General features: G+C 35.5%; 1 pseudogene; it reads left to right on the plus strand.

Annotated features, from left to right (window-relative positions):
* LOC140514662 (THO complex subunit 3 pseudogene) overlaps positions 1 to 12,753 on the plus strand; it is a 32,601-nt pseudogene extending 19,848 nt beyond the window's left edge.
* Positions 12,754 to 16,657: the final 3,904 nt, after the last annotated feature.

A 16,657-nucleotide genomic window follows, 5' to 3' on the forward strand; every position in this document is an offset into this window, starting at 1 on the left:
CTCATTTATGTGATCAAAACCTGCTCCCAGAACATGGGATGATATTCGTCATTAACAACTTGGTGGGCATTCAAGTCTAGGCGATTCCTCTCCTGTCATCAGAGGCAGAACAAAAAGTCATATGATTTGTTTGAAAGAAATTTTCCCTTAGGAAGTAGGCATGACCCTAAGCCCTTCCTTTCTCAATGGCCCTAACATCACATCACAGGTAATCCATAGCTAAGGCTTGACACATTAAAATCTGGACCTACATGCTCCTCACAAAAACCAGGTCTATTCAACAACAAACAGTTCAGTGAAGGGCTGACAACATCATCTTAAACTTAGATAATGTCAAAGGCTAAGCCAGATAATTCAGGAGTAAATTTAACTGTTCTGTTTTATCTGGAACAGTCGTTTATATGACCCAAATTTAGAGGCTGTCTGCTAGTGCATTTTATATAATATATATATGGCCAGAAAGAGAGAAAATAGTCCAGAAGAAGTAAAACTCAGAGATATACCCCGACCTTGATCCAAGCAGACTAAATGGTATTAAAAGGATTATATGAATCATTCAGCAGTTATGGGATGGGGGGAGTGTTATTTTCATGGAAATACTTTCAGATTAGTATTCCATATACATGCCAATATATATATATATACATACACAAACACCTCAAAAGGCTATGAAGGAAATCTGGAGAATGAACCAATAATTATAAAGAATGAGTAGAAAAATAATGGAAGCAAATTTAATATTTTGCTCTTAATAAAATGTCATCCTCTTATGAATTTTCTTCTTCCCACACAGTTTAAATAGCAATGAGTACATTTCATCTGGCCTTCCAGATCTCTCAGCACATGAAAAAAAATATATTATTTAAGGCCAATCCTACAACTGTATTTTCTTGGAGAGAGAGTCGGGGGTAGGGAGAAGGATGGGGGAGAGAAATTCATCATAGACACATTTGCTGAAAAAGTCTGGCAGATGAACAAAACATGAGTTTTTGAGAGGTTCTGTAATGGATAGTTCTTTTTTCTCACTTATGTACTTATGTGAAACTAGGAAAGATAGTAAAGTGCAAAAAAAACCTTACCAACTTAAAAAAATACAAAATCTTAGCAGTTTCCACTGTAGCTACTTTTAGATAAGTTATCCAAATGCTCTTAAAGCTGCCTTTTTATTTCCTTGAATTTTGACACCATAATATAATGTTTCATTTTTCAGAATTAGAATCAGAATTAGATAGAGATGGTGAATTGATAAATACCACAGCTTTGGCTTCTTTTTCTGTAGGAATAATGATGTTTCATATCTAAAGGTCAAAAACCATTAGCCATAAAATATTAAAACTATTAACTCTTAACATTTCTTGTATGCCTCTCTGCCTTTTCCCTCCATGAACTATTTGAAATATTATGTATTTCCCTCACATATTAGTGACAGGCTCTTATTTTTGAGAAATTTAAGACAAATATTCCTCCTTCAAGTGGATTTTACATAATTGAATCAAAATGTAGTTGAGCCAAAGGACATTGGAAAGATGAATAGTAGGTTGATGTAGGCTGTAGCATATTAGCAATTCTGATTTCCACATTAAAAATGGTGTAAATGAAATCGTAACAGGTATGCATGCCTTCAAATGGAGGAGAGCTAGATAGATTCAATAGACAGATGGACGGATGGATACATAGAACTGTCAGACAAGTATTTACCGTGTACCAGTACTATGCTCAGTTCTAAGTATAGAAATATAAGAAAGATGCATAGCACATGCCCTCAAGAAACATTCTAATGAAGGAAGACAGTACATAAAAGGGTAGAGATGAAGCATGTGGAGAAGTGACATGGGAAATGTTCATAATCCCCAGACTCGGCATGATGTGGAGATGGCCAGGCAGAATGAAGCAAAACTGAAGGGCAACATGGTGACCACTAATTATTATAAGAACTAGAGGAGGAGCTCCAGTGCAATAGGTAGTTGCAGTGCAACATTGATGAAAGGAAAAGAAAAAGGAGAGGGTTATGTTCTGCTCTCAGTGGAATGAATAATCACATGCATGAAATCTCTGGTCTATAAAAATACAAAGCACAATATTTTATCATGAAAATTAAATACATATCAAAATATATTTTAAAATATGTAGATGAAAATTATCTAATATGGTTGTATCATATTTAATAATCCTTCAACACCACTTTTTTTCTTATTCATCTTTTTGATGAACTTAATATCATTGTGTACAAATACTATAACACTCTGAGGGACACATGATCTCATCAGTATGGGTATTCTTTCCACTGGGACAGACAGCAGTATTTAATTTACAAAATATAGGACAAATCTTCACATAATACCCTAAAATTCAAACTACTTACATCTTAATTAAATATCCAAAAAAGTGATATGCATTTCAGCCAGTTAAGAATGATTTGGTTTTTTTCTTTGCCCTTATTTTGAATATATCTGTGTACTAAAGATCTGGAGGTTTCGCCTTTTCGTATTTTCTGAGTGAACAAAAAATTACTAATTGTTTTAGATGTGAATAAATTGAGTCAATTTCTCTCTTATACAAGTAAGATGGCAATAAAAATAATGCCTTCCCAGATAAAAGGGGGAAGCTTCACTTCAAGATATTGCTTCTTTCTTCTCCCTGCTCTGCCTCTTCTATTTCTCTGTTGCTGAAAGTCTGTGAACCTGCCAGTGAGAAGTATCATAAAACTGCTAGTAAAAGAGAGAGGTTGTCAGTAATTATGTAAATGTTGAAGGTACCATATGTATGGAGGTGGGAGATTGGGAACAGAATTATAGACCAAATGAGTGACTGTTGAGTCAGTCATGAATTTTGATATGTGTGCAGTCAGTGAAAGAACTTGGTACAGGACATCTTGATAGGCTAGAGCCTTGAACTGAATCTGCTCTCATGAAATTTAATTGGGTCTTTTACCTGGGTCCAAAATGAATCAGCTTCAGAAGTACTAGGTGAGAGAGGCATGGCTGGACAACAGTTTGTATCAGAAATATGGAGGAGTTTTACAGGACTGCCAACTCAAAACAAGTCAATAGTGTTATGACAATAAAAACAAATAATGCACTCTTGGGCTGCATTAGAGAAGCGTAAGGAAGTGATAGTTCCTCTCTACTCTACCCTAAATATATCATATCCGGAATCTTTTATTCAGTTCTAGCCAACAAAAAAGAATGGATAAGATGGAGAATGGTTTAGGCTGCTGAATTTTTAAGTACCTTGAGTGTATGTCATATAATAATGATGATAAAATAATAATAACTGGCATTTCTATTATAGCTTGTTTGCAAGACACTTTACATATGTTCATTCATTTAATTCTCACAATAATGCTATGAAGTAACTGCTATTATTTTGCTCATTTTACAGATGAGGAAACTAAGGCACAGACACATGAAGTGATTTGCCTTGGGTCATAAAGCTACCAAGTGTCTGAGGAATTTGATTTTAACTTGGGCCTTCCTGAGTCCCAGTACAGCACGCTCTCTACTGCACCATCTAGTTGCCTCCTGTGAAGATTTACTGAAGGAACTTGGAATGTTTAGCATGTACAAGAGAAGACTTAACCATCTCCATGTATGAGTGGAGGTGTCACACAGAGAGAGATTACTTTAGCTTTTCTTTGTCCAAGAAGCAAAAACCAATAGCTGGAAACTAAAAAAGAAACAAAATGTAGTTTAATGTCAGAGATAAAGAATAAATGAAATAGGTGGCCACAGGAATTGGTGAGGTACCTCTCATTGTGGCTCTTCAAGCGGAGACTGGATGACTACTTATCAAATATTTTGTACTGCATATTCCTTTGGGGTGGTGAATTTGGCTAGATAGCTGCTGATGTATCATTCAACTTTAATACCCTGGATGATTTTGAAATCTCGGTTAAAGCCAGAAATATTTGCATGAGATAGCACAAATTATATATGTATATATGCATGTATACACACACAAATGCATTCAAATGTGTCCACATGCATGCATACACATGTGTGAGCACATGTCTACTTCAGAATTATATAGCAGAGGGATAGTTTCCATGGTGGGAAGACAGGTTCAAGTCCTTTCTAGAATACATGCTATGGATTAATCTCTTAAACTTTTATTATCATTAGATTATAAATTACAGAACAATTACCTATCTACACAATTGGATGGATTTTTCTCACCAGAGAATTCCCCACATCAATGAAATCATAGATCCAGACAAAAATAGCTAGCTAGATATTTCTTTGGGAAAGCAGTATGGTGCAATGAGAAGAGCATTAGCTTTAGAGTCCAAGGTTCAGATCCTTATTACGCTTACTATGTATGGAATCTTGGACAAATCACTTCATCTCTATAGGACTCAGTCTCTCTCCCCTACATATTTGTGCTGTGTGTGTTGTAACTAAGAAGGCTAACCAAAAGTCAGATCTTTTCACCTCTCCTCCAGGTTGTGACATTCAGGCTCCAAGGCATTGATCTTGAAGTGAAAACAGAGCCTTCAGAAGCAGACCTCTTTCCATATAAAATGTCAGATTCTCTATCCAAAGGTACTTTGCATTGGCATTAGGTGACAAAGGCCTCAGAGATGAGTCCCCTTAAAACCTAGAACAAGCACACATGTGGGTACAAGATGAATCCTAGACAGAATTGACTGGCTGTAGATGTTTCCTCTTACCGGTAACATAGCAGTGGAACCAAGGACGTGTGAGCACATGCATTGTCATTTCCATGCAGAGGGGACTACTTTGTTATCACAAAAGAGGTTTTAGATTTGCAAACTTTGGAGGCAAGAGGGCATGGACTTGTGCCACGTAGGCAAAATCTGAGTATTGTATTCCCTCTTGCCACCCCAAACACCACATGGAGGTTCTGGCCACAGCAAAGTATTCAATTATATATCAGATCTCTTTATAGTGAATACCAAAAGACTGTCCAAAATAATTTCTTGTCTTGGAAATTTAGTATATGCCCTGTAGATGGTGCCAACAAGAGGTCTTCTGATTAGGGTTAGGGAATCTTTTAAGGTTGCATTGAAATTTTGGTGGTAATGATATTTGTTCTAATAAAGTTTTATCTAAGATAGGACCGTGATTATGTTTATAAATTTGCAGAGCACATTCATGTAAAGTGCTTCGTGTCCATGAAAGAAAGATTATTTTTACCTTACTAAACGTGTGGAGGGCTAAAATTATCCTTTAGTTAGATTTTGATAACAAGCCAATCTCCTTTCCTGGCTATATCAAGTAAGATAAACTGAGAGAAAGAGGTTTACTTTTTGAACATAATTATGCCTGAAAGTTCCATACATCAGATCCAGCCTATGAATCTTGGGTCAAGGCACAGACTTGAAGAATTTTGTTCCACCTCAAATTAGGTTTTGTTGTAATTAAAAAATCAATGTGTCCCCAAAATGTGACGGTCTCAGAAAAAAAAATCCTAGATGCAACACTGACTTACAAGTGAAAACATTTATTAATTATTATCATGCAGTAGGCAATGCAATAAGTACCAAGGTGAAAAAGACAAAGGAAATCATATTATTTTATTCTTCCACAATTCAGAAGAATTGTGTGCTGTAAGCATGTGTGTGGATATGTGTGTGTGTAGAATTTGGATTTGGGGTTTGGGAGACCTTGGGTTCAAGGTTTTTCTAGAAATATGCAAATAACTACTATTGTAGGCAACTCTCTAAGATCACAATTGACAAAAAAGTTACTTCAATAATGAAAGGATTTTCTGTGCTTCATAGCTTGGAAATTTATATGTATGTGTGCATATATATATATATATATATATATAAACCATATGAATTCTTAGAAGTCCTGGAAGCTCTCAGGATAACATGGTTGAGATTTATAATTTCATTTTTTGCCCTCCCTAAATTGGTAAGAAATATATTATCTTGTTAGCTAGTAACCAGGTCTGAGAACAGATGAATATCTATATTCAACTGAATTCAATTCAGTTCAGTGAATACCTGTAAAGTACATATACTTTATAAGGTATTATGTTAATTCCTATCAAAACAGATATAGGATACAGCTTCTGCTCCTAAGTAGCTTGTGAGTCTAATGACAGAGAATGACATGTATACAAATCACTATGCTACAAAGGAGAGTGAGAGGCTTGCCTCACAACCATCCTGTGAGTAAAGTATTATAAATAATATTTTCTCCTTTTTTTGAAGATTATGAAGCTAAATCTATGAAGGGTAAAATGACTTGTCCAAGGTTAGCTATGAAAGTTATCAAAGTCAGCTTGACTCCAAGTTTGATGTTTGTTTTTTTTTAATGGTGTATCATGTGGTCTCTCATAAAAATAAGTGAAAAGAAAAATTTTCAAGAAGGAGCAATCATTTCCACCCGGGGTTCAATTGTGCCCTTGGAAGGCGAGACTGTAACAGAAGGGAAATCTTAATGGAGGAAGCAGCACTTAAGTTGAGTCTTGAGGAAAGTAGGACCTTTAACGTACAAAGAAGGGAATGGAATACATTCCAGGCATTTGTAAAGCTATAAAGACAGTAGAGGGTAGAGTTGATGCCTCATATACCCTCCAAGTGTGTTCTAAGACCACATGATTCCCTTGGCTATGCATGCCCACTGTGTGTGCTACTCTAAACATGTTCCCTGGTCACATATTTTCCTGACATATCTCATCTCCTATAATACCCTTTGAAAAGTATAATGTATATATGGATAGGATGAAATCTTTATCAGAGTGCATTTTATTAGGCTGTTTAATTGTCATTTGCTTTGAATTAACACCTCCTCTGGTTGGCTGGTAAAAGAAACACACTGGTGAGGTCTTCTGGGCTATAGTTTTGCTGACCTGTGACATGTCTTCAAGTTGAAGTAGGTTTCAGGCTATTCACATGTAAAGTTAACCCTAGGTGTTATGAACATAGTCACAAGGAGTTATACATTTGAAGGGAAAAAATTTGTCAGCTTTTTTAGTCATTCATTCATTAGGGTTTTACTGTCAGCATGACTTTCAGGTAGATGAGAATGTAATTCTAGCTATGTATGCTTAATGGAGATACTAAATTCATTTTCATTTTACCTGCAAATTAAAGGAAGAAACATACAAATTAACAGGGGCACTTTAAGGAGATCCATGCTCTTGCATGGTATGCCATGGAAATGTTACACAATAGTAACAAGAGTAGTATTAATGCCTATGATTTTTTTTTCTTTTGCCAATTAATTTAATGTCAGTATTGAATCATTTCAAATACTCACGTAACACAACTCTACTAATCACTGACAAGTGTGGCCCAGTTCAGGGAAATCCATATGTCTCTTCAAATCCCAGTTCTGAAATGCACAGCTTTATGAAAAGTACATTCTCCTAATGTCCATATGTAGGAATATAATAATTGGATAATGTGATTGGTTTCATATTCTTTACCTATTTTGCCAATACATGTAACTAACTTTGTGGAAATGAAATGCAGTATTTGATGATTTAAATTAGTTCAAGAATATGAATGTATATATGCATGTGTGTTTTGCTCAGTAATGGTATAAAGTTTTTAAATATATATGTGTATATATGTATATATGCAGAAGCACACACTCACCACTGGACCTATGGTATCATTGATATAAGGAACCTTTAAAGAGAATTTCCATCTACCAATATGAATTGTGACCTACTCCTCAATTTATAATCTTCAATAGTTGACTAGGGCATTAAGATTTTAAGTGACTCACCAAGGGTCACATAGCCAGCATATATCTGAGACAGTCAGCCAGTCCATCTATTGGTGAAAAATATTTATTAAGCACTGGCTAAATGACAAAGAAAGACTTGAACTCCTATCTTCCTAACTTCCAAGATTGGCTGTCTATACACAATGCCGTCTTGCCTCTCTAACACATAGATTCAATATGGATATAGTGCTTCTTTTTTTAAGTGTTTCTGACATTCTCTGCTCTGAATCATGAAACCTGGATTCTCTTGACTGCTTTGTAACTGAATAAGTAGACTACTATTGATAAAGTTACTTAAGTGCTTGACTCTCCCAACCTCAAATGAATATAAGATGCAAAACTTTTCCAAAGGAACTCTACCATATTAACTGGGGATGCCATTTGTTTTTAGATTTCTAACTAGGCATGAGCAGTTCATTTTGTAATTTCTTAGCAACCATACAAAACATAGAGTATCTTTCTGATAGAAAATTGTGTCCATGGCACCTCATTTTTGACAAAGCATTGAGAAGCTGGAGATGATCCAAAGGAGGGTTATCAGAGTAGAGAGAGAACTTGAGACTTCATTCCAAATGAAATATGGCTGAAAATATTTATGATGCTTAACCTGGAGAATGGAAGACATATGCAGAGGTAGGGGAGGGAATGATAGCCTTTTCAAGTATTCAGAGGGTTTTTATATGGAATCAATACTAGATTTGTTCAATTTTGCCCTATATGTAGAACTGATTGGAAGTGGAAAATGGTCAAATTAAAGCTTTATGTGAGGAAAAGTTTTCCACCAATTAGAGTTGTTCAAAAGAAGAATGGATACCTCAAGAGATGGTACACTCCCTTCAATGGAGGTCTTTAAAAAAGGATCATAGAGAGAATGATTTCTTATTCAAGTATGTTTTGGCCCAGCTATTTAAATTGCTGAGATTCTGGGGTCCTTCTCATTCCTAAGTGCCCTATGGGCCAAGCCAATCTGAAGTTTATTTTATTTTTAATCTTGGGTCTAGGAAACCATTGATGTTTTCCATCCAACTGTATTTAAAAATAACTGAGATGGTTTGAAAAGATGTGTTGGGTATTTCCTATTAAATAAGATACTTTTTAAAATTTCTCTCATCATAAAAGAAAAAAGGCACAATATTCAAAGGACTACAAAGATGTAGTTGTGAAAAATAAGGTAAAAACAAGATGTTCATAGCTGTTAACTTTTTCCTTGTACGCCAACAGTGATTTCCTTTTGTTATACTGAGAAAACAGAAAAATCAGAAAGTTTTGCGGTATTTTCTGACTGCCAAATGCCAATAAAACCAGACTGCACAGTGAGACAAGTGTATTTATTTGGCAGCATATTACACACTATTGATAATGACTTTTCAATTGAAGCTGGTACATTTGCGTTTTGCTCAGTAATGGTATAAAGTTTTTAATTTATCTTTGGGTTTGTCCTTCATTCTTGAAGAGGATCATGACATCAAGATAATGACATGACTTGCCTTGCCTTTGATTTGAGTGAGGTAGGACTGTGCAAGTCACCAGTCTCATTTTCTCCTCCAGGGCCATCTGGGTCCAGTAGCCAGTTTGACTGAAGACAGCCCAGGATGCAGTGAGGGACCTTGGCCATTTTAGGCTGAGGTCTTATCAGATTCTTCTTATCAGATTCTCACTTTGAATGAGATACCCCCATTCAATGAATAGGTCTCTTTAAGTAGTTAGTCAAGGGATGGGCCCTTTAAAGAAAAGAAACAAAATAACCAAAATATCAAACTGGGAGGGGAAGACCCTCAGGGTTCCTGGGTAAAAGACAAACATTAAATTATCTTTAATTATAAATTAAGAGTAGTGGTTAGTGTACTCAGTCTATCTGTGAACTGTGCATAACTATAATAGGAAATAAAGCAGTTACAGAAATGTAGAGTTTGAGACTGCACTGATTTATCTAATCAAATTTGTACCCTCAATAAATCTCTACTAAATGATCCCTAAAAAGTGGCCATTTGGTCCATCTTAAAGACCTCCAATAAATGGGAATCTTTCACTCCAACCCTAAGGAAACAAATTATTATATTATGGATAGTACTAATTGTTAGAAGTATGTTTTTTTCCGTATTTCAATTCTTTTTTTACCTCCATTTTTTTTTTTTCAGATAAATTACTCTCTAACTATGTCTGGTAGAAAAATGTCTCTTTGGGTCCTCCTTCCTTAGGTTTTCCTTAGGTACGCCTTGGGTACTCCTAGAGCTAGTCTAGTTCATTTCCTTAAAAAGAAATTGAAACTTGGTTTCAGGAGACTAGTTTTCTGGGTTCACGAATATAAAAAAGTCAGAGTACTAAATATTTCAGTTCTTCCCTCAGACTTCTGATCATAGACCCTTAGCAACATGATGTACACAAGAAATCCATCCTAGCTAAATCAAATCTTTATGCTAACAAAATATCCTCCTGATCTGAATATCTTTCTCCTGATGTGGTGAAATAGATCTTCTTTTCTTAACTGCTAAACATTCTTTGTCTCATATAACTGCAATCTCAAAACTGAAGTACCAGATTGGTCTTGTCAGGTCTATTTTTCCACATCATCTCCAGCCCCATCTTGTACTCATAAAGTTGGCGTTTAAAGCCAAGTAAGACTTGACATTTGTCCCTATTGAAATTCATTGTCTGAGATTCAGTCCAAGGCCATGGCATGTCAAGAGCTTATCAGAGTTTGACTCTCATATGCAGGTATCATTTCAAACCTTGAGTCACATGCAGATTTTATGAACATTCAATGATATACCTTCATCCAAGTTCTTGAAAAAAAAGTTAAACAAGGAGCAAACATAGATCTCTCAGGTACTATACTGAACACTTTGGCAAATGATTACTCTTTGACTCTGACTATTCAATGAATGCAGAATTCATCTATTTGAATTTCATAATTTCACACACACACACACACACACACACACACACAGAGTTGATCTGGCCAGGGTAACTTGACTTTTTCAAGGATAAATACAAGTTATCTCTTTACTTATCTCAGGTATCAGTGGGTTAGCTATTTTTTTCTGTCATTTTTAGTACAAAGGTAATTTTCCTGGACAAAGAAAACAGTAGTAGAGTAAGAATTAAGCAACTTTGTTTTCTCCCTTTTGTCACTAAAAGCAATCACACAGTGCACCCCAATTAATAGTCCTACCCCATTTTCCTTTTTAATTTTATTTTCATTTTGAGTTCCAAATTCTGTCCCTCCCTCCCTCAGTCTCCTCCTCAAAGGCAAGAAATATGATACTTATTATACATATGAAGTCATGCAAAACATTTTTCCTCATTAGCCATATTCCAAAAGAAAAAGGTGGTAGGAAGAAAAAATATATATAAAGAAAGGAAAAAAAAACATGCTTCTATCTGTATTGAGACCATAAATTCTCTCTCGCGCTCACTCTCTGTCTCTGTCTCTGTCTCTCTCTGTCTCTGTGTCTCTCTCTCTCTCTCTCTCTCTCTCTCTCTCTCTCTCTCTCTCTCTCTCTCTCTCTGTCTCTCTCTCTCTCCCTCTCGAAGTGGATAGCATTTCATCGTGAGTCCTTTGGATGATGAATCATTGCGCTGATCAGAATTATTAAGCATTTTAAAGATAATTATCTTAACAATATTACTGTTACTTTGTAGATTGCTGTGGTTCTGTTCACTTCACTTTTTATCAGTTCATATAAGTCTTCCTATGTTTTTCTGAAGCAATCCCCTTCATTTCTTACAGTACAGTAGTATTCTATCACATTTATTTACCATCACTTGTACAACCATTCCCCAAATGATGGGCATTCCTTCAGTTTCCAATTGTTTGCCACTTCCAAAAGAAAAACTTGTAAATATTTTTCTACATATAGGTTCTTTTCTTTTTTCTTTGATATGTTTGAGGTGTAGACATAGTAGAAGTATCCTATCTCATTTTCAATCCCATCTTTATACAGTATAACTGACTCTACCCTCATTTTGTTAACCTTAGCTTTCTTTTTCAGCTTTACCTCCCTCTCAGCTTAATGTTTTAGGTTTTAGTCTCCTGAACACTTAAAAGTAAATTATCCTAGATTGTAACACAGCTGTCTGTGTGTGGAATAGATAGCACCTGAGCCCTTGGGAGCAGCTGTGTGCTGGAGCTGTGTGCTGTGGCAGGGACCAGGCCTTGTTGTAGTGTGGCTGGCAGTCCATTCTGCTATGTGGCCAAGATGCAGAAGTTGTTTCCTCTGCTTCCTTTGATGAGGTGACCAGCATGTTCTTTTTCAAGAAGGATCATTTGGTAAAAGAAAATAACTACCAAGGGCATGGCGACAGTGTGGATCTACTTTGTTGGCATCAGAGCAATCCAGACCTCTTTGTCATTGCATCTGGGGGACAGAACTATTTGAATCTCAGATGTTAGAACTACAAAATGCATCACCACTGTGAATATAAAAGAGGACAATATTAACATTTTCTGGAGTCCTGATGGGCAAACCATTGGTGTGGGCAGCAAAGATGATGTGGTAATTTTCATTGATGCTAAAACTCACCCTTCAAAAGCAGAGGAGCAGTTTACATTTGAAGTCTCTGAAATCTCCTGGAATATTATTAACGATTTGTTCTTCCTGACTAATGGCACAGGTTGTATCAACATTCTAAGATATCCTCAGATGAAATCTGTTCAGTCCTTTAATGCCTATCTTTCTAATTGCATCAGTATCAAACTTGAAGGCACAGGGAAGCAATTTGCTACAGGAAATGCTGATGTTCTGGTTAGTCTTTGGGGTGTTGAGGAGCAGTTGTGTGTGAGATGTTTGTCCAGATTGATTTAGCTAATGAGACCCTCAGTTTTAGACATGATAGAAGGATGTTTGTGTTAGCATCTGACATTGCTGAAATAACAACAGGTGATAAGCTCTAGGAGGTGCAGAGTGAGTTCTGGAGGAGGTTCACAATGGTCTGACATCTCAAAAGACCTCTGTTGGCATTTGCTTATGTTGATAAAGATGGCAAATATGACAGCAGCAGAGAAGCAGAAAATGTGAAGCTGTTTGGGTTTCCTAATGACCCTTAAAAGAAGATTGCAAGATCCAGTGCATATTGACTCCACAAGAGGCTGGCATAAAGTCAGGCATCATTGTCTAATTATCTAACTTATTTAGTCTATTTCTCTGAGTACATTCTCTCTAATCTCCAAATATCCCAGTATAAAAAGACAATTACTTTGTTGTCCATTCATCTGAATACAATACCCCTTCTATTTGCCATATGAGGGGGAAAGGAGAAGTGGTAGAGTTTCTCTTAGAGTAGAAATCTATTAATGGAAAGTTTACTGAATTTAGAGTCAGAGCATCAGAAGGAAGACTGCACTTGAGATTGTAGGCCTCTGTTCAAAACTTAGCTCTGCTACTACCTAGAACTTTGCTCTGGGGACTTAGTTTTCTCATTTTTAAAATGAGTGTTTTGAATGGTGTAAATCTTATTCCCTCAGAGAATTGTCCTATGCACTTCAAGAATCCTAGGAATTTCTAGCCAGTTTCCTTCTTTTTTTCCTTATTGCCTTTAATTTTGAGAAAATATTGTGAAGGTACATTTGGTAACTTTTGCTGACGCTAAAATTTGTTGCTCTTAGGAGGTGACAACCTCACTTCTTGATCAAAGATGGCATGGCCCATACTAGTCAGTAACTGCATCTTGAACAGAGATGAAAAAGAAAGACTGGTGCCTTAGTACCACACTCCTGAAAGTAATAGTTTCCTCCTCTGTAAAGAGAAAGGGTTGGATTTGATGACTTCTAAATTCCTGTGATCCATTTTTTTTATAACACTTGATTTACAAAATAATTTTCTCACAATGACCTTAAGAGGAAGGAGAGGAAAGAGGTCATCTATCCCCGTTTTATATGTAATGAAACTGTGGCATAGAGAGGCTAAGTAATTTACCCAGGGGTCACATAGCTAAGCAGAGTAGGTATTTCTAGCTGAGCAATTGTAGATGGTAGAGAATGGTTTCAAGATTCAAGGTACTACACCTCAGTTGGATGTATCCCCATGTGTGATATGTGTCTTGACAGCTCTCCTCTGTTCATACTATTTTTACCTACGGGATCAGGTAGTAAAGAGGAATATAACATTTTGGGGAAAGTATCTTTTAAGAATAATTTTGATATTTCAGCTATTAATGAAAGTAAAGTTTATGGCTATTCTTAATTTTTTTAAAAGGTAAATTTTCCAGGGTAAAATGTTTCTCAAGGTGCTTGAGAAGATTGCCTTCATGCAATAAAGGATATCCCATCTCCCCCTTTTTTTACTGAATGGAATTGGAGTCACACAGTTTATTTTCCCTCCTGACCTTACAGTTTACTTATTTTTCACCATATTTTACTGTGTCATCATAGCCTAATGAAGAGACCACTGGACAGATGCAACCCCCATGCTGATATAACATTTAAATAATTTGTCCCTTGGATTTTCAATTGAGAAAACAGGGACATTGGATAATTGGAAGGGTGGGGGTGTGACAGTTCATATTTTATGAGATGAAGTTCCGAGTCATCATTATCTCTCCAATATGTTAATTTACCAACATTATGCAAATATCAGGGTCTAGTAACAAATCATTTTCATTTTGATCTCTACAAATTTTTTTTGTAGATTAAATGAATTGTATTTTTCTACTATCTTAAGCCAACCGTTAGAATCAAACAAATGACTTAAGGGCAGATATGGAAAAGACAATAGTGAAGAATGAAACACTTTGCAGTGACTCTCTTATGTATTTCACTCCTTGGGTATAAATTGGATTAAGCTGCCTCTAAATACAGGGGGAAATGTCATAGTGCAGAATGATTAATTGGGAGTCAAATTGGGAGTTTTAGTCAAAAAGTCACAAAATTTCAGAGTTGGAAGGAATCAACCAAAGCCCCCCCCCCAAAAAAAAAAAATTCTCTCTACAAGATATTCCAAAAATGACCATATAGCTAATTCTTGATGGGAGAATCAATACTTCTTGATACTGCCAACTGAAATTTTGGATAGGTCTAATCATCTCAGTTTTTGGGGACGGCACCATTAATCCATGCAACTCAAAGATTCTTATAAAAAAATTACAGTGAGATGCCAATAGAAACCTTGAGGGGAAATTGTCATTAATGGCCTTACAAGAACAAGGAAAGAACAACCTCATATTAACAAGGGTTGGTCTTAGAAAGCTATTAGTTATCTTACCAAGAGATTCTACTTTTAACTTTTTTACTATTTTCCTTATCTATCAAAGAAATTTTTAAAAATACAGGCTGTCTGTCTACTTTGAATGCATGTTTAGCTGAGAAAAATATGTACCTAGTGCTTTGAAATGTTTTTTGTAAAAGGCTTTTCTAATAAGCTCATATTTGTAAGAGGTTGTTGTATAAGAGTAACTAGATATCAATGCCCAGTTTATTAAAAGAATATAAAGTGCCTTAATTTTTCTTTGTTATAAAGGGATGGGAAATAACTGGGAAACCATTAGGATGTACAGAAGCAAAAAATATGATTCTGGAGAGAAAGCAGTGCTACAGAAATAATTCTGGCTTAGAATCAGAGGAGCTGGCAAATCCAGATCTCCCAGTTACTACCTGTGTGACCTTTGAGAAGACACAACCTCTTGAAACCTCCTTCTACTCTGTAAAATGGGTCTAAGGCAGGCTAGGTGATTTATAAGGTCCCCTTCAGCTCTAGGTCTATGTTATACCTGTATCTCTTTAGATATATAAGAATACTTGGAATAAATTTTGAGCTTTGTTCATTAATGTGTTCCTAGACAGATTACCATTTTTATTTCTTCCCATGAACTTTTTTTTTTTTAAGGTAGAGAATTTCCTAATGAAATAACTTCTGTCCTGAATTTAAAAAAAAAAAAAAAAAAAAAAAGAGGGAGTGACCTTTGGCCATAGTCCTTTTGCAAAGCAAAAAGGTATTTTTTTAATCTATCAAACAGAAATGGGAACCAGAAAATTCTCACAGAACAGATGCCCTTGCAATTGTAAATCATTTCCTCTAATAATGCTTGGCATCATTTTTGTTAGGTTTGTATCTCTGGTATAATTACATGATGATTTTAATGGAAATTATAAAGAAGTATTTTACAAAGGAATGGCATATTTTATGTGCAGTTATATGTAAATTTGCAGTTATAAATATGCAAGTTTTCTTTCTCACATGGGTATTTGCTTAAGGATCACTCTGATAAATGCAAACAAGACTCATATTATTTATTAAAAGATTGCTGAGATATATAACAGTAATTGTTATGCCTCTCAGTAGAATTCACTTCTGGAATCGACTGTAATTCCTATTGACTGATAGCACATAACAAAGATGTAACATTTGAGAGCTGTTGAAATATTAAAATCTGAAAGTTATTTTTTCCCTTTTCCTAGGATGCACAAAGCATTTTCTTTGAAAGTCAACCTAACTGGAAAAGAAGGTAATCACTTGAATTTTTGCAGTTAGATTCTGAAGTTCATGTCCATTTAAATACAATAATAGCTAAAAGAAAAAGAAAATGTTTCTATTCATCCTGGGAATATTGTCCTTTATGGAATGGAAGGAGTGCAAGGAACACTACATGACTTAATTTCTTCTCCAAAAAATAAGTTTGGAATTGTGAAAAAAAATTCATTTCACAACAAAGTTATGCAAGACATTTTTTTCTTCTTGTACATGAAATAGCCTACTAGCCCCTAAGACACTCCTTATTCAATTCATTTCATCTCAATTCACCCAATATTTATTGCACTCTGATCATGTGTCTACCATTGTGCTAAGCATTGTCAGAGATTCAAACAGAGTAGAAAACATCTTTTTCATTTCTTGAGAAGCTTATGATTTCAACGGAAATATAGCAAAGTGAAAGATCCATCAAATTAAAGTCTTTGGAAATCACTTGATTTGTTTGGAGTCTCAGGCTAGTTCCTGGCAGTGACTATACAACTTTGA

The sequence above is a fragment of the Notamacropus eugenii genome, chromosome 7 (genome assembly GCF_028372415.1).
Source record: "Notamacropus eugenii isolate mMacEug1 chromosome 7, mMacEug1.pri_v2, whole genome shotgun sequence".
Classification (NCBI taxonomy): Eukaryota; Metazoa; Chordata; class Mammalia; order Diprotodontia; family Macropodidae; genus Notamacropus; species Notamacropus eugenii.